The sequence below is a fragment of the Lissotriton vulgaris genome, chromosome 12, assembly GCF_964263255.1.
Source record: "Lissotriton vulgaris chromosome 12, aLisVul1.2, whole genome shotgun sequence".
NCBI lineage: Eukaryota > Metazoa > Chordata > Amphibia > Caudata > Salamandridae > Lissotriton > Lissotriton vulgaris.
This window is the reverse complement of record NC_141700.1, coordinates 491,060,862-491,078,078: the sequence shown is the minus strand read 5'-3', so window position 1 is coordinate 491,078,078 and position 17,217 is coordinate 491,060,862. Positions and strand designations below refer to the sequence as shown.

At 42.6% G+C, this 17,217-nt stretch overlaps 1 non-coding gene across 1 annotated transcript; it reads right to left on the bottom strand.

Annotated features, from left to right (window-relative positions):
- Nucleotides 1–898: 898 nt before the first annotated feature.
- LOC147676827 (U5 spliceosomal RNA) lies at nt 899–1,013 on the bottom strand. Its single transcript, XR_015302947.1, has one exon. It is a non-coding gene; the product is annotated as a U5 spliceosomal RNA (small nuclear RNA).
- Nucleotides 1,014–17,217: the final 16,204 nt, after the last annotated feature.

Genomic DNA, 17,217 nt, shown 5'->3' with positions numbered 1-17,217 from the left:
CTTGGCGGGTGACTTCCGTACCCTGACTTAGGAATGGTGGTTTCTGCCTGGCTTTGGCGCAAGCCTTAGCCAACCAGAAATCCCATTTCTAACAGAGGGCAAGAACTAGGCCAGTGAGGGAAACATGCTAAAACTTCAGATTCTCTGCTCGAAGCACAAAAAAGCAAAAAGGTGGACAGTTCCCATGTGTCTGTCTGGGAATATGCAAAAAAAATTGGACACACCTCAGCTCATTAGGAGGTGTCAGGGCTGCTGGGCAAGGGGAACGGGAAGCGTGAATTAGGCTTTAACTGAAGTGGCACTGTAGGACTTTCATCCCCTAGCGATTTTACGCTTTCCCCACCATCCCTCAAATCGATAGGCTGTGAGCCACCACTGTGCTCTGCACATAGCCATGCACTTTAAGTCCCTTTTTCACACGTACTTTCATTAAAGCTGAATATAGAAGTATATATCTGTCTTGGCTGGAGGCACATGAAACAAGACCAACGCGCCCCTTCAAGTGCACCTGAGAGGAATCTGACTCAGGATTGGCCACCCTCTCAGGGCACAAAAAACGGACACAAATAACGGACAAGCCCTATGAAAAGCACAGCATGAGTCTTGGTGCTACCTTTAACAAAAGGAGGGTGACATCTGGCCTCTGGCAGCGGGATTGTTGGGAGAAGAGAAAATATACTGCCTGCTATCGTGAAGTTTCAAGATAGTCAAGGAAAGCAATCTCATGGACTGCACAAGCTCTTTTCCATGATGCACCTCTCCTGCACTCTGTCTATGCAAATGAGCAAGCAGAGACATCAGGAATAAAACACCAAGTTCATGTTCCCTAAAAACAGTAGCAGACAACTCCTAGATATTCCCCAACTTCTAATGCTTTTCTTTTAAACAAATGATAAACAGCCTCACCAACGGTAAGGCTTAAAAAAATTGAATAAACTTGTAAATGTTCCTCTCCACGGAACTCTTTCGTAAAAGGCGAAAGATTTTTTCGTTTTGAAGAGAAACCAGAGTAAGTCAGAATATGGCACTCTGGGGGTAAGTGGTACCACATCAAAGACCCTCTCATTGCGAGGGTGAGGACCTGAGAGGTATTTGCAGCCTCTAAGAAAGAGGGCAAGAACTATGCCGGTGAGGGAAACAGGCTAAAACTTCAGAGTCTCTGCTCAAAGCACAAAAAAGCAAAAAGGTTGACAGTTCCCATGTGTCTGTCTGGGAATATGCAAATGTTTTTTGTACACACCTCAGCTCATTAGGAGGTGTCGGGCTGCTGGGCCAGGGGAACGGCAAGCGTGAATCAGGCTTTAATTGAAGTGGCACTGTAGGACTTTCGTCCCCAGCGATTTTACGCTTTCCCCACCATCCCTCCAATCGATAGGCTGTGAGCCACCACTGTGCTCTGCACATAGCCATGCACTTTAAGTCCCTTTTTCACACGTACTTTAAAAAAAGCTGAATATAAAAGTATATATCTGTCTAGGCTGGAAGAACATGAAACAAGACTAACACGCCCCTTCAAGTGTACCTGAGAGGAATCTGACTCAGGATTGGCCACCCCCTCAGGGCACTTCTAACAGGCACAAATAACGGGCAAGACCTATGAAAAGCACAGCATGAGTCTTGGTGCCACCTTTAAAAAGGAGGGTGACGTCTGACCTCTGGCAGCAGGAATGTTGGGAGAAGAGAAAATATACTGCCTGTTATCGTGAAGTTTCAAGATAGTCAAGAGAAACAATCTCATGCACTGCACAAGCTGTTTGCCATGATGCACCTCTCCTGCACTCATCTGTGGACTATATACTGCATATCTGGGAGGCGACATGGGGAAAATAACAACAGAGACAGGGACGAGGGCAGAAGTGGGCACTAGCGCACCGACGCTTTGAGGTGCTTGGAATTCAAAGGGGCAGGATGGATTCCACAGACAGAGGGACTTGCAGTGTGAGGCTTGACGGCGAGGCTAGAATGGCAAGTTTACATAGATTTAGCGTCAGATTAGGACGGGGGGATCTGGAACGGATTGGCGTCTGAACTTTGACCTCACAGTTGTGCACACTTTGTACGACCAGAGACCTATGAGCAAATGACTGTCCTGACACCTCATTGTTTGTTTGGGGAGGGGGGGAAGGGGGGGTCCTTTTTGGGGTTATTTTTTATTTTTTCTTAAAAAAAATGTTTTCCTCTCTTTAATTAGAAAACGTTGTGCTCCTTTGAAATGCAGATAATAGCACCGACATGCAGCGAAAGAACTCAGGGGCATATTACCAACAAGTAGCGATATTTATCGCCAAATAGGCTTAGCGACGATTTCTTTATCGCTGGATATGTTAGCGGAGAAAACATGCTATTAGCAACGTTTTTCTCCATTGTGCTAAATTATCCAGCGATAGCGGCGAAATGCGTGAATATCGCTGAGAATACAGCGATATTCACGCATTAGCGACAAAATGCTCTTAGCCATGTTATCCACCTCCCATTGGATAACATGGCTAAGAACTGGTCTGAGAAGAGAACAAGGAGGACCCTACTCACATGGGAACCAGGGCATTAAATTATATCAAAAGACAACGGCTCCTGTGGGCTAGTACTAAAAATATATCATTAACTATATAGCAATTCAAAACGCACGACAAGGGCTATCAGGGATGTCAAAAAAGGCTGCACCACCAATTTGAGAGAATACTCAATACTGTTTATAAACCAAATCACAAATCACAAGATTGTACACCACAACCATACTATATCAATCCTCCGCAGTACACAATAATGAGACCATACCTATCTTTAATTTATCCAATCACACACTGTCTACTTCTGAAATATCCCTATTAAGGAAAGGTTTATCATTTGTGGTCACTGAAAAGACAGATTTCTTCAATCTAAAGTCTGAGTTGTTTCAATTTTTTAGAAAGATCCGTCTAAAAATATTCTTTAAAGACAGGACCTATTCGGCGAGGGAATCGGTAACTGGCCTTAGACCTCCTTCAGTCTTTTAACCAAACAACAGCATGATGCTGCCAGAACTCATTACGTTTGAGAAAGTGATTACACAAAATGTAGAGACTATGAAATTGAATAGACAGTTCATTCCATATAACATCTCACTTCTAGAGCGCCAGGCTCTGAACAATGTAAAACGTGATTCCTCAATAATTTGAAACCAGCCGATAAGGGTGGGGGCATTGTTGTTCAAAATCGTTCTGACTATGAAACAGCAATAAATGAGCAAATATCTGAACAGAAGCACTATAAGAAATTGACACACAATCCTCTCAGTGACATCAGAGAAGAAATCCTTGGTATCACCCAGACTGGATTAGATCTCGGTTTTCTAAGTAAACACGAATGTGAATTTTTGAATTCGGGGAACCCTAGGACTCCGGTCCTATATACCATACCAAAGATCCACAAAAGTATTACACACCCTCCCGGTAGACCAATCTTATCGGGTTGTGGCTCGATTTTAGAGCCCATTGGCAAATATGTGGATTTTTTAATCCGTGAATACGTACCAATCCAACCGAGCTATGTTAGGGATACTATGCATATGATTAATTTAGTTGACAATGTACTATTTGATGAAGAAACTGACTGGTTGGCTACTCTAGATATTTCAGCTTTATATACAAACATCCCACAAGATGATAGTATCAAAAGTATTGAATATCTCCTTGACACCAGAGTTAGGCCCATGATGGTACCCACCTCATTCATAATCTCTTTACTACGTGTTGCTCTTCAAAGAAACTACTTTGTGCACAATGGTGTCTACTATCAGATATGCTGTGGGACAAGTATGGGAGCAATTTTTGCTCCAAACCTGGCGAACATTTATATGGACCAGGTAGAACGAACTGTGGCCATTAATGATTCGAACCCATATCGTGCCAACATCAAATGTTGGTATCGATATATCGATGATATTTTTTTAGTCTGGAGTGGCTCCAAAGGAAATTTCAACGCCTTTGTGGTATATCTTAATGGTATACAACAACATCTCACATTTACATCTACAATTGAAAAAAACACTATCGCCTTCTTGGATCTTAACATCAGGAATGAGGGTGATAAGCTGATCACCTCATTACACAGAAAGGAGACAGAAAGAAATACACTACTCTCATATAAAAGTCACCATCCAAGAGCCTTAAGGGATGGGCTTCCCTTCGGGCAGTTTTTGCGCATTCGTCGCAATTGTGCTCGAAGGGATGACTATATGAGGGAAGCAGGGATTCTGAAATTAAAACTACTTAGCAGAGGATATCCCAATAAACTAATAAAGAGATCACTAAAACGAGCATGGTATTGTCCACGGGAAGAACTCTTGGTGACGCGACCAAAAAAAGAGATGCAGAAAATTGTATGTGTCACCACCTTCGGCATCCATACTAATAAGATCCGTAGCCTAATAACTAAAAACTGGCACATCATTAAGTATTGATTCGTCTCTTGAGGTCCCACTGTTTGCCTACAAAAGAGCCAAGAATTTGAAAGATCATTTGGTGAAATCCTCTAATGAAAAGACGAAAGATGTAACAGGGACATTGGAGTCAGCATGGGGCTTGCCACCAGTAACAGGGCACCACCCATGTGGCAATTGTGTGGTGTGTCCTTTTACGTGTAAGACTACTATGTTTCAACATGGAGAAATCACACACACATTGAGAGCTTTCTCTAATTGCAAAACACAACATTTTGTGTATTGCATATGGTGTCCATGCAGGTTGCCTTACATTGGTCAAACGCAAAAGCCAGTAAAAGCAAGAATAGGCCAACATCGTAGTCGCATCAGAAAATGGTTTTGACAGCACCACTAGTCATACACTACAAAGACCACAATCACACTTCGGACCAAATAAAGTGGCAAGTAATTGACAACATAACCATACCTGAAAGAGGAGGCGACGTTTCTCAGATTTTACAACGCAGAGAATGCCATTGGATTGATAAACTTGATTCTATTAGCCATGGGCTAAATTCAGCTGATGAATGGAGAGGATATGTGTCCAACATAATGAATTAGGTTCCCTGAGTTGAGGAGGGGCTCAAGACACTGTGGTTACAACATCTTGTAATGGGTTCACATTCGCTACCACACACAGGGTAATTCTAATTTCATGTATGCTCATACAAGTATTACTTCTGTTTTTCCAGGCAGTACAGAACTACATGTTACAGCTATTTTCTACATATTTTTATATACCGGAAAGTGCATGACTGTTAATGCAAATGTTAAGCTTTTTGACATGAATCTGATCTAAATATGCCACTGTTATGTATTATTTACAATTACCATGGATAATTAGGTCGATGTGGCAATTGAATGGTATATCTGAAAAGACAGTAGTATTTTAATTTTGGTTGAGGTGATTCTATAGCGTTATGTTCATTCTATATCTTTGTCTATTATGAATAGCACAATCACAAATATAATATAGATTGTGAGCTAACAATCTGTATTTTGACAATAACGTACTGTGGCTACTGCATATTCCAATTTTAAATGCAGCTCTTACATGTTTCACTGTGGCTTGACGTCTCTATCTAGAGTAAACAACAGAATTGACCCGGTTTTACTCTCTCTGCACTCTATTCACGGCCCTGACGAGGATCGAGTTTTCCTTACTCTCCTCGTCGGGTCTGTCCACACTCATATCCGGAAGGGCAGGCAGACACCCGAGATCAGACTAACAACGCGTGTTTGCGGAAACGCCAATCAGTGGCACCTTTACCGATTCAGGTACGACCATTAGTTTAAAACAGGCTCTATATTATAGCCCTGGACGCAACTAAAGCTGCGGCACTAAAGATTTCCCGCATTATTTAATTTCTTCCTTTTTAACAGGCACCGTCCTGTCCGTAATTTTCTACGTATCCAGTCCAATGATGTGGACATATCGTGTGCTATCAGGTGCCCTTTCGAATGTATAAGGTAAAATTACTTTACTAGACCATGTCATTAGATCGACTTCGGCGTTATGCACATAGTATTAATGTACCCCTTCTAACTTGCCTTTCACAGTCCACGTCCTCTACGCATTGAAAGCAGCACGCCTTTGAAAATTTCTTGACCACTACATTGGTGAGTACTGTGTCTGCCCCTACCGTCTATAGTAAATGCCAGTGTCACAATGAGTAAACCTGTTCTCTAACTCATGTTCACCTTTTAATTTTCTCTATATATGACAACAGTACCCGGATGGGCTACCTGTAAGTCATTTACAATTTTTATCACGTATGGTGAGATAACAAGCTATCATTCAGGTACCTCACTCCCTTGTTGATGTACAGTATATATATATTAAATGTCACACATCATACTCACTCCCACTCCGCCTTCTTTAATTGTAGATATCCCCCATTGTCCTGTCCTGATGAGACCCATATTCCTAAGGGTCGAAACGCCGTCGACGTCATAAGGAATTGAACCAATAATTAGTGCCTAGGATCATATACAGACACCACGATTTATTCACTATCAATATTTTGGTCATTTTCCTTTCTACTTGTTATTTTATGAGAAACCTTTGTGTATGTAATGAATATATGTTGTGTATGTATTTAACGTTTTTGGTTTCACATGTACACTTGGGACACTGCACCTTTTCTCTTTTTGTGTTCACATGATTATGTGACAAGCTGTATATAATTGTACAATCTTGTGATTTGGTTTATAAACAGTTTTGAGTATTCTCTCAAATTGGTGGTGCAGCCTTTTTTGACATCCCTGATAGCCCTTGGCGTGCGTTTTGAATTGCTATTTAGCTATATAGTTAATGATATATTTCTAGTACTAGCCCACAGGAGCTGTTGTCTTTTGATATAATAAGAACTGGTCTGGGCAGGTGTTAGTATATGGAGATATTCACGCTTAGCGTGAATATTTCCAAAGCTACGCCTGCCTTGCTAATAGGCGATAGCGACATTAGAGACTGCTTTCAGTCGCTAACTGGTTGGGTACGCCCACTTTGCATGTCATTCGCGATAAACATCGCTGACATGCAAAGCGGTCCCCAAACCGCTCGCTATCGCCTAAAAGCTGTCGCTAACATCAGTTAGCGACAGCTTGCTAATAGGGCGATAGAATTATCGCTGTTTAGCAGCCGCAAACGGCCGCTGAATCGGCGATAATTGCCTGTCGCCCCCCTTGGTGATATGACCCTCGGTTCCCTTCCTGGCACTGTAAAAAGAAATTTATTTTTGATAACGGTGCTAACCGCCTCCGGGATGTGGGAGGCGCTGTATCGAGATGTGCTTACATTATGAGTGCAGCTGGCCTCAGGGTTGTAGGCATTTTGCTGTGTATGTCATGGTGAACTTTCATACTCTATAATAAAAAAATACAAAAAAATAAATACAAAGAAAATCCTCATCAGCAATGCTTCCGGATATTCATTCTAAGGCAGTAGCGTTCTATTTTAGTAGAACTCAGGAAGTTGTCTTAGAAAGACAGAGAAGATATTCGAGACTTGCCAATCCATTGGAGACTTTAATCGATATTATGGAACATTTGGAATTTTCCTTTGCAGGTAATAGTGAGTCATTCTTGGGCTCGGCTGGTGGTATTTATCTAGGTTTTGGCGCCACAAGGGAAAATCCACCTTACGTAATTCTAAATGGATATTTCTTAAGACGGTGCTACAAGGAGAAGAGAACCACACTCCCTCTTCTAGGTTAGGCTAGAGCCACACAAAGCTTAAGACTCCTTAGCACACGTTTTGTATTTTATAGTTCAAGTAGTATACATGTGTTTCCACCATACATCAATCATACATTCATAAATAATTCAGATCCTTTTTAGTCAGGGTTGTCGTTGGTGTTGTTTAATTTCTGGAGATGTCACAGCCAACACGTGTTTCGTCGTTGAGGGAATGTAACCCACGACTTTCTCAAGGCTATTCTCCTTATTGTCGCTCTTTAATTGTTGAGGTGATATTTCCAACCCTCAAGGGGTTCTGTTTGGGGACTTTGTTCGTGGCGTGTATTTCCTTAGGTTGTAACCCGTGTGTTGGTTTTCAGATGGATAGCTTTCGCTGTAGCCCTCGTCCTTCAACCTCTGTCCCCTCTGCCGTATGTATGAAGCAGCTGAAACAACACCAACGACAACCCTGACTAAAAAGGATCTGAATTATTTATGAATGTATGATTGATGTATGGTGGAAACACATGTATACTACTTGAACTATAAAATACAAAACGTGTGCTAAGGAGTCTTAAGCTAATAGTGAGTCATTGTTTATGGAATATTTTATATGTGTTGCACATAATCTTGGAGAATAATAGAAGATCACCAACTCAACTGTCTATCGTATTTGTTCCAGTTCTCCCTCCCCGCAGTAGCCTCCCTAATTCCCTTTCCCTATCTGGCCATCTTGATACTCTGGTGTTATTAAGCGCAGAGTCAAGGCTGCCTGAAGGTGAGCTTCTTGAGGGTACTGCTCCTTAGGAACCTGACCTGACAGGTGGATGGGTTGGAACTCTGTGTTCATACTCTAGAGCAAAGAAGGGAGTCAAGTGATTTGGAACCACAACAGTCTTCAGCCAGTTCTCCAGGTAGGCCATCATGTCATCTCCTTCCTTGCCCTCTGGGAGGCCCACCACCCGGACATTTGAAGTGAGAAATCCTTGCTGCGACCATAAATGGCTGGAGTCAAGCACAACTCCAAACCCATACTGGCTGTCAGTATAAATGGTGACCCATGACTCTTCTTAGGTACAACAAGGTCTGGTAAGGGCATTTAATTCTACTACTTGCATGGCACAAGTAAAAACGCTTCCACTACTCCTTTCAGCATACATATGGCATAAGCAGCTCTCAAGATGCCACATCGGTATCTCAAAAAAGACTTGCCAAGAAAGAGGGTATGTTCAAATGGAGGAAGGGGGATCATCCAGGAGCCAACCATGCCCAAATACAACCGTACTTCTCTGAATAGTAGGAAACTTAAATTTAAGAACAGTTTCTATGCATTCGTGAGGCACTCACCTCACTCCTTTTCTATCTAATGTCCCAGATAGAGGATTGCCTTCTGGTAGTATTGCAATTTCATGGGCATAACCTTAAGCCCGTTTTCAGAAAAATGGTTGAGTGGTTGAGTAAGGCAATAATTTCCTTTTTGCAAGCTTTCTTAGTTATTAAAGTGATTAGATTGTCTATGTATTTAATTGATGTTGAACCTTCACTACAAATGCACGGATTCTATATTCTTTTTGAGAATCTTATTGAAATATGATGGGTTCTCTGTATACCCTTGTGGGGGGTGACACCACAAGAGGGTCTTCTCTTGGAATTGAAATGCAAAGAGAAACTGACCCTCTTCATGTAAAGATAACAAGAAGGATGCCTGAAAAAGATGAATGATCGTGAAGCACTCCACTTCTGGAAGAATTTGGAATAGGATCAAGACAGGGTTCAGTACCACAGGATAGCATAGAATGACAATTTGGTTAATCTTTCAAAGATCTTGGATGATCTTCCACTTTTTATTTGATTTCTGTAAGGCCATGGTTGGGGAGTTACATGAACACCCAATAACTTCCTTCAGAATGCCTTGTTCTATCATGCTCTCAATGACATGTGTGATTCCTGAAATGGAGTCTGAGGTAATTTTGTATGGACAAGTCTGGGGGTAAACAGCATTGGATGAGATGTTGGAATATAAAATATATTTTATGATTGTCCCACTATGTACCATATATAACCGCATACTCATATCTATGAATCGAGAATTAAACATTATTATAAGATAACCTAATGGTAGGTTATAGAATGTCGTTCCGTCCTATTTATGAAGTTAGAACTACTAAGTGTTATATCCCTTCGTCTATCTTTAAGAGTGTTGATACTTCACGGTATAACACAGAATACGAAAAACAGGTTAAACCGTTTAAGTCCGCTTCTCTTTTTATTGAACATGGTTCAGGGAAATCCAAGGTCAGACTTGTTCTTCTCGTAGGACGCATGCATTGTAGCAGGGTCTGTTTCTGTACTCCACGGGTCCAAGATAGACAAGAAGGGCACCTCACTGACCTACTCTTGGAATAGCTTTTAACTTAGCTATTGATACATGTGTAAGAAACTTAAATGGGTGTTCCGGTGGACTAACGGACAGCTTGTGTATTTCCATTCTTGGTGTTAACCAGAATCTGCAAAACGTATATATACTTTGTGTAATGTGTATTAGTTAGTCTCCTCTGCGCACCTCCATGGGTTGTGTAGACAGAGGCTCCCCTGTCAGGGCTTGTATTTTGATTCAATAAACGATTCGACCTTCTCCATTGCCGACTGCTTGGTTATTCCTTAATTGTGAATACGTAGATATATATATTCGTGGACTATTGGTAAGTATAGTCCGACTTTAAGAAATTGGAATCCTTCAGTTGGCGACTCCGCCGGGACTCGGCGTTAGGGTCGTCCCCTCCTGTAATCAGGAGCAGAAGGGACAGGGAAGAGTTCTGACTGAGTGGGTGGACAAGAAGTTTTTATTTAAAGACCCCGCTAGTAGAAAGTTTGCCCTCTGATCCAGTATCCCTCCCAGCGGCTGAAGACCCTACGCCGGAGTCCTACGGGCTTAACCCGAGAGAGATACAGACTGTGTCGGTCTGTCTAAGAATCGGCAGTGGAGAAGTCGGGATCGACCTGAGTGCACCAGGTGAGTGAATCTTCTGAAAGGAATCAGACACTTGAAGGAAGTGTCTATTTTGGAAATGGTGGCCGGAGAAGCCGGACCACGAGGGAATCAGGAAAAAAGGGTCTGACGTGGCGGTGCAGGGGCTGCACGGGCAGATGCCTTTAGGATTTGTATTTGCATTGTGAGATTGCACTTGGTGCCTTGCGAAGCACGGGGTGTTCGCTCGGCCAAACTCACTTAGGGAAGCCCTTGGAGCAGCTGGGTAAGCCAGGATTTTTAAAGCCTTGGGCTCCGAAACACCAGCCCAACCAGAGTGCGACCAAGGGATATCTAAAAAAGTGAGTTTGTTGTTTTCCTACCAAGGGGCTTTATTGTGAATTCTTTAGAAATTGATTCCCCGAACAGGAGTCGACGGGCTCTGTTCGTAATGTCATTGGAATTGGAATTTGTATAAGAGCTCATTTCTGAAACCCTGCGACCTATTGTGGTATTTTTGTATGAAAACGATCGTAAGAGTATAAGAGAGTAAATGGTGAAGTGGGCGCGTCCATGTGAAAGAAGCAAGTTGATAAAATTGTAAACATTTGAAACATTATTGTTAACATGCCTTCTTTTAGTAAACTATGTTTTGGGTGCTGCTGTGGGAGAGGTACTCGGCTGGAAGAAAGACAGCCTGCCCCTCCCGAAGGAAGCCCCAGTTTTGATATGTATGTTAAACATGGCGTTACTCCAATTTTATTTAATACATTATGGAATAGGTATACTAGGGATAATACCGAATTGCAATGGCCTCAATGTTCATGAAGAAAAGTCGCCAGTCTATGTTTGATTCCTTGAACCTATGGTTAATGGAGGCTAAACGACTGCGAATAAGGGAAGAGAAATTAGGAAGAATTAAAGCTGGACAAACTATAACTCAAAAGGCAGTAGCTTATGATGGAGGGAAATTAGAGGAAAATATTGCTCAAATGGATAGGCAGTACCGTTTAGAAACAGACAAAAGCTGTGTAACCCGACCCGATACGGGAGATGAGTTAGAAGAGTTATTAGAAGCCCGTCCGCCTCCTCCTTATGCCCCACAGAGGCTATATCCGGCAGTGCCATTGGCTCAGCAAGGTCCTGTGCCTGCACCCGCGCCTGCACCTCCGCCAGCGCCCCCACTGCCCCCAGTATTTCCCATACGAAATCCTGTAGGTGCAACGGCTACGGCCCCACTAGATGGGTCTGTACGGGATGCGTTGCTTCCTCCTCCTTCGCTCCGACCCTCTACTTCTCCCCTGGTTACGTTACAACCAGATTCGGTTGTACCGTCCATGTCAAGTCCAATATTCATCTCTCCTCCGGCTCATAGTGTTATAGATCCTCGAGCTTTGGCTACCATAGACACAACCCCTAAACGTTTAAGATCGGACCTGAGTGATCCACGAGTTTATACTAGGTCTGCATGGGAATGGAAGAACGACAAACTATAGTAAATCAAGCATCCCAATGGATGCGGAATACTATTTATACGTTAGAAGATATTTGGAGCACTATGAAGGATTATCAGCCGGTTGCTCAACAATTAGCTCTAGAAAATATGGCGATTCGTTTGATTTCGCTGTGGGAACAGTGTTTTGAGGAAGGATATTCACCACAGATAATAAAAGATATTAGAGACCGAGCCCATAAATTCCATCTGCAGGCCGATGAAGTATATCAGAACGTAGCAACTCTCCTGCAGTATCTTGAGCGAATGCATCGGAGATGTGCTGATTGGGGAACACAGAACCCAATGAAAGAGGTACACCCCCTTCTTATCCCAGAATTACCTGAGATTAGGGATAACGGGGGCAATGTAACTAGAGCTAGGGAGGACGCTAAACTTCAGGAACAATGGGTTTTTATCCCTTGGAAATGAAGCGAGGTCCTTGCATTAAAAGCTCAGCTCCCTGACCCGCGTAAAAATCCCACTGCTTACTACAAAGAACTGAGTGAGGCTGCTAATTCTGCAATCATGACTATAGCAGATATTGAGCTGTTCTTTGGCCTTTTGATTCCGGTCGATATTTGGAGACAAATACATGACACAGATCATATTGTTGAGTTAGGAGCAGCATGGGATCAATTAAAAGATTGGGATAAAGAACGGAAGCCTGGAGAGAAACCCAGAGATGAAATATTGACATTACCAGCTGAAATAATTACTTATATGCAAACACTCCTGCCCCCTAAAAAGATAGATTGGGATAAGTTGGCTGCGTGTAAACAAAAGAAGGACGAGAGTGTCTCGGATTTCTTCACTAGATTCGAGAAAACATTCATAGATTTTAGTGGACAGGATTTATCCACAGATGGGGGAATACGATTATTTGTAAATAGATATGTGACGAATCTGTTACCAGAGATTATGACGCGCCTTCAGGCGGCCGAAAGTACATGGACTACGTCCACCGCATCTGTGATTCTTAGCATGTCTCAGTACTATGAACATCGAGAAAATGAAAATAAGGAAAGTTCGGAGAAAAAGACGAAAGATTTAAAGACTAGGGTTTTGCTGCAACAAGTCAGTAGAGGGCAGAATTCAGGGTGAAGTGGGCGTGGTTCCTTCCCCAGAAGGATCGGCAAAGGACGAGGAGCCCCCCCGGTTCTGGGTCTAAACCAATGCTCACATTGTAGAGAGGAGGGGCATTGGAGAGCGGATTGTCCGTTAATAATGGCCAGAAATGCTCCCAGTAGGGGACGGGGCCGGGGCTGGGGAAACATTGACCGAAATAACATGGGAAGAGAAGATGGTGATTCTCTGAAAAATTATTTTGATAATCCACAAAACAGGCAGTACTATAATGAGACTTTTGTAGATGACAACTATGATGAGCAGGATTTTGCATGAGACAGCCAAGGACAAGGAGGGGGCCACATTACAGTACCAATCGACCAAGAGGGACCTTATGTAAAGGGGAAACTGTTGGGTGCATCAGGAAAATTCCTAGTGGATACTGGAGCAATGAATAGTTCAGTTGCTCATGCCATGGTCCCAGAGGCGGCTCTTTCTGGCCACAAAAATGTATCAGTAGGGTTCTCTGAAATACCAGTGGTAAGCCCTATTTCTAAGCCTCTGCCCTTCACTATAGGACCTATTTCTATACAATCGCCCTTTTTGTTAACATCTAACTGTGGTGAGAATCTTTTGGGTTTAGATATCTTGAAAAAATTACATGCTCAGATTTACTGCTCACCGGATGGTGTATATTTGACAATGCAGAAACCTTCTTTGAAAGATTCACAATATTTTGCAAGGAACGAGCATTTACCCCCTGAATTTTCTACCATTCCTCAGACTTTGTGGGCGACAGGGTACACTGATGTAGGTCTGTTAAAGATAGCCCCTGTATCCATTACTTTGAAACCTAATGTGCAGCTGCCTCGCATTCCGCAGTATAAGATTGCACCAGAAGGTGAACGGGCTATGTTAGAAATAATTCGGGATCTTATTCAAAAGGGGGTGGTGGAAGAAACATCAGCTAATATTTGTAATAGTCCGATTTTATCGATTTTGAAAAAGACACCAGTTGATGGCGTCCCTGATTATAAAAATACTTATCGATTTGTGATTGACCTAAGTGCAGTTAATAAAATAGTGGTTCCACAGTATCCCGTGGTACCAGATATAACAGCTATTTTAACAATGATTCCCCCCACGGCCAGATATTTTTCAGTCATAGATCTGACGAATGCTTTCTTTAGCATCCCGATTCATCCAGATAGCAGGCATATCTTCGGATTCTCATTGGCTGGCCGAAGTTTCAGATTTACACGCGCTCCTCAAGGCTATACTGAAAGTCCCAGTATTTATAGTCAAACTTTAAAAGCAGTCCTAGATGAGTTAATTCTGCCTGCCGGAAATTCTATCATTCAGTATGTGGATGATATATTGGTGGCCTCCGATACTAAGGAGGGGTGCAAGGAGGCCACAGTAAAACTATTACAACATTTGGCCAAGAAAGGAAACAAAGTGTCCCTTTCCAAATTTCAATATTTTTGACAGAAGGTGACCTACCTAGGTCATTTCCTGTCGAAAGCAGGGAGACGATTGACTCCAGAGCGCATATCTGTAATAACTAACATGTCTGTTCCTCGTACGCAACGTGATGTTCGTGCTTTTCTTGGTATAACCTCTTACTGTCGTCAATGGATTCCTAACTATTCTCTTCTCTCTAAACCCTTGTTGCAATTGACAACCAAAGATGTGCATGAACCCTTGCCCTGGACGGATGAATGTCAAGAAGCCTTTGTATCTTTAAAGTCTGCTTTGTGTTCTGCACCTGTGTTGGGGACCCCAGATTACCGAAAACCTTTTTCACTTTATGTACATGAGGTGGACGGTTGTTTATTATCAGTTTTGACACAAACATTCGGGGAGAAACAGAGGCCTTGTGCATATTTTTCTTCAATTTTAGACACTGTAGCACGAGCCCTCCCAAGCTGTCTGAGGGCCACTGCTGCAGTAGCGCTGGCCATCCTACAGTCAGAAGGAATAGTCCTTAACACTAATCTCACAGTCAAGGTGCCGCATGCTGTAGATATTCTTTTAAATAGGACCAAAACACAACACCTCACGAGTGCTAGGTTGACAGGATATGAACTGACATTGTTTGCCCCCCATATTACAATTAAGAAATGCACCACTTTGAATCCTGCTACGTTATTACCTCTCCCTGACAAAGATGAAAAAGTTGATGTCCATGATTGTCTGTTCAGAACAGAAGAAGAAACAAAAGGGCGTATAGATTTAACTGACACCCCTTTACTGGAACCAGAAGGAGAATTATACGTTGATGGCTCTTGTTTTAAATTACCAGATGGCACTACGACAGCTGCATATGCAATTACGACTTTAAGAACTGTAGTGGAAACCGCAAGGATTCCACATCATTCAGCTCAGGCAGCTGAACTAATAGCCTTGTTAAGAGCCTGTGAAATTTGTGAAGGTCGAGAAGTAAATATTTTCACAGACAGTCAATACGCCTTTGGCGTTGCCCATAGTTTCGGGAGGCTTTGGAGGGAGCGGGGTTTCTTCACCACTCACGGACAGAAAATACAGCATGGTCCTTTGATTGATCGATTGTTATTCGCACCTACATTACCAAAAAAGTTAGCCATCATTAAGTGTAGTGCACATAAGAAAATCGTAGACTCGATAAGACAAGGGAATGCTTTTGCCGATTCAATAGCGAAGGAAACTGCTCAAAGTAGAGGACGTCCTATGTTTCCTAGTGCAGCTACCCGATGGCCCATTGAAACATCTTTATCTGATAATACTCTTGAAAGTGTAAAACTGTTACAGAAAGAAGCAACTCCAGAAGAGATACAGAAATGGGAACAGGATATTGGGAAACTAGATGAGAATGGGTGCTGGATAGATCGATCTGAAAAACAGCAATGGTTGCTTCCAAATGCAATGGTGTATGCAGTAGTTATGATGGCACATGGCCCAGCCCATATCAGTGCGAAAGGGATCAGTACAGTACTAGATCCAGTGTGGTATAACACCAACATTATAAAGACAGCAGCCCATGTTGTGAAATATTGTCCTGTGTGTTTACGACATAATCCAGGGGGTAGAGAATATGTTTTGAGTGGCAATTTTGCTCCACCATCCTTACCATTTGAAGTTTTACAGATAGATTTCATACAAATGGAACGTGTAAATACTTTAAAATATGTCTTAGTGGTGGTGTGTGCTTTCAGTAAATGGGTTGAAGCGTACCCCACTAAGGATGCAACTGCCATTACCACCGCAAAAGTACTAATTAAAGAATTATTTCCTCTGTACTGTTTGCCCCGAGTTATTTGGTCGGATAATGGGCCTCATTTTAACTCTACTCTTGTACAATGTGTCTGTGATGGCCTGCAGATTAAGCAGAAGTTTCACGCCGCTAGGCACCCGCAATCTGCGGGACTGGTTGAGAAATATAACGGCATATTGAAACTTAAAATGGCCAAAGTCTGTACAGACACTAGACTAAAATGGCCTGATGCCCTCCAAATAGCTTTGTTATCACTTAGATCAACTCCCCATTCAAGGACGGGCCTGTCCCCCTATGAAATAACATTCGGCCGTCCGGCTAACGTATGGGGAGTCCCCAGACCTAGATCCTTTAGAGATATCGATTACCCATTGATAACAGATTATGTGTATGAGTTGACTAAAGATCTGCGTTCTATTCATCAACAGGTATTGGACACATTGCAGCCACTACCGGAGGGTCCCGGACATCGATTGGAGCCTGGCCAGTGGATACTGGTGAAAAATTATCAACAAACATCGAGCCTAGAGCCCAGGTGGACTGGCCCCTACCAAATATTACTGGTAACAAGGACGGCAGTGAAAGTGCATGGCCGCAAGCATTGGATCCACGCCAGCCATGTGAAGATCCTCCCGTTACCACTACCATCTGATCGACAAAACAAAGACGGAGTACCGAGCCAGGAAGGAGAATTGATTCAAAGTTTTGTCCCTTTTTCTGATGCTCAGGAGAAAGAGCAGTCAAACATTGTGTTGCCTGAAGAGGAAGGTGAAATAGCTGAGTCAAGAGTTACTACTAAT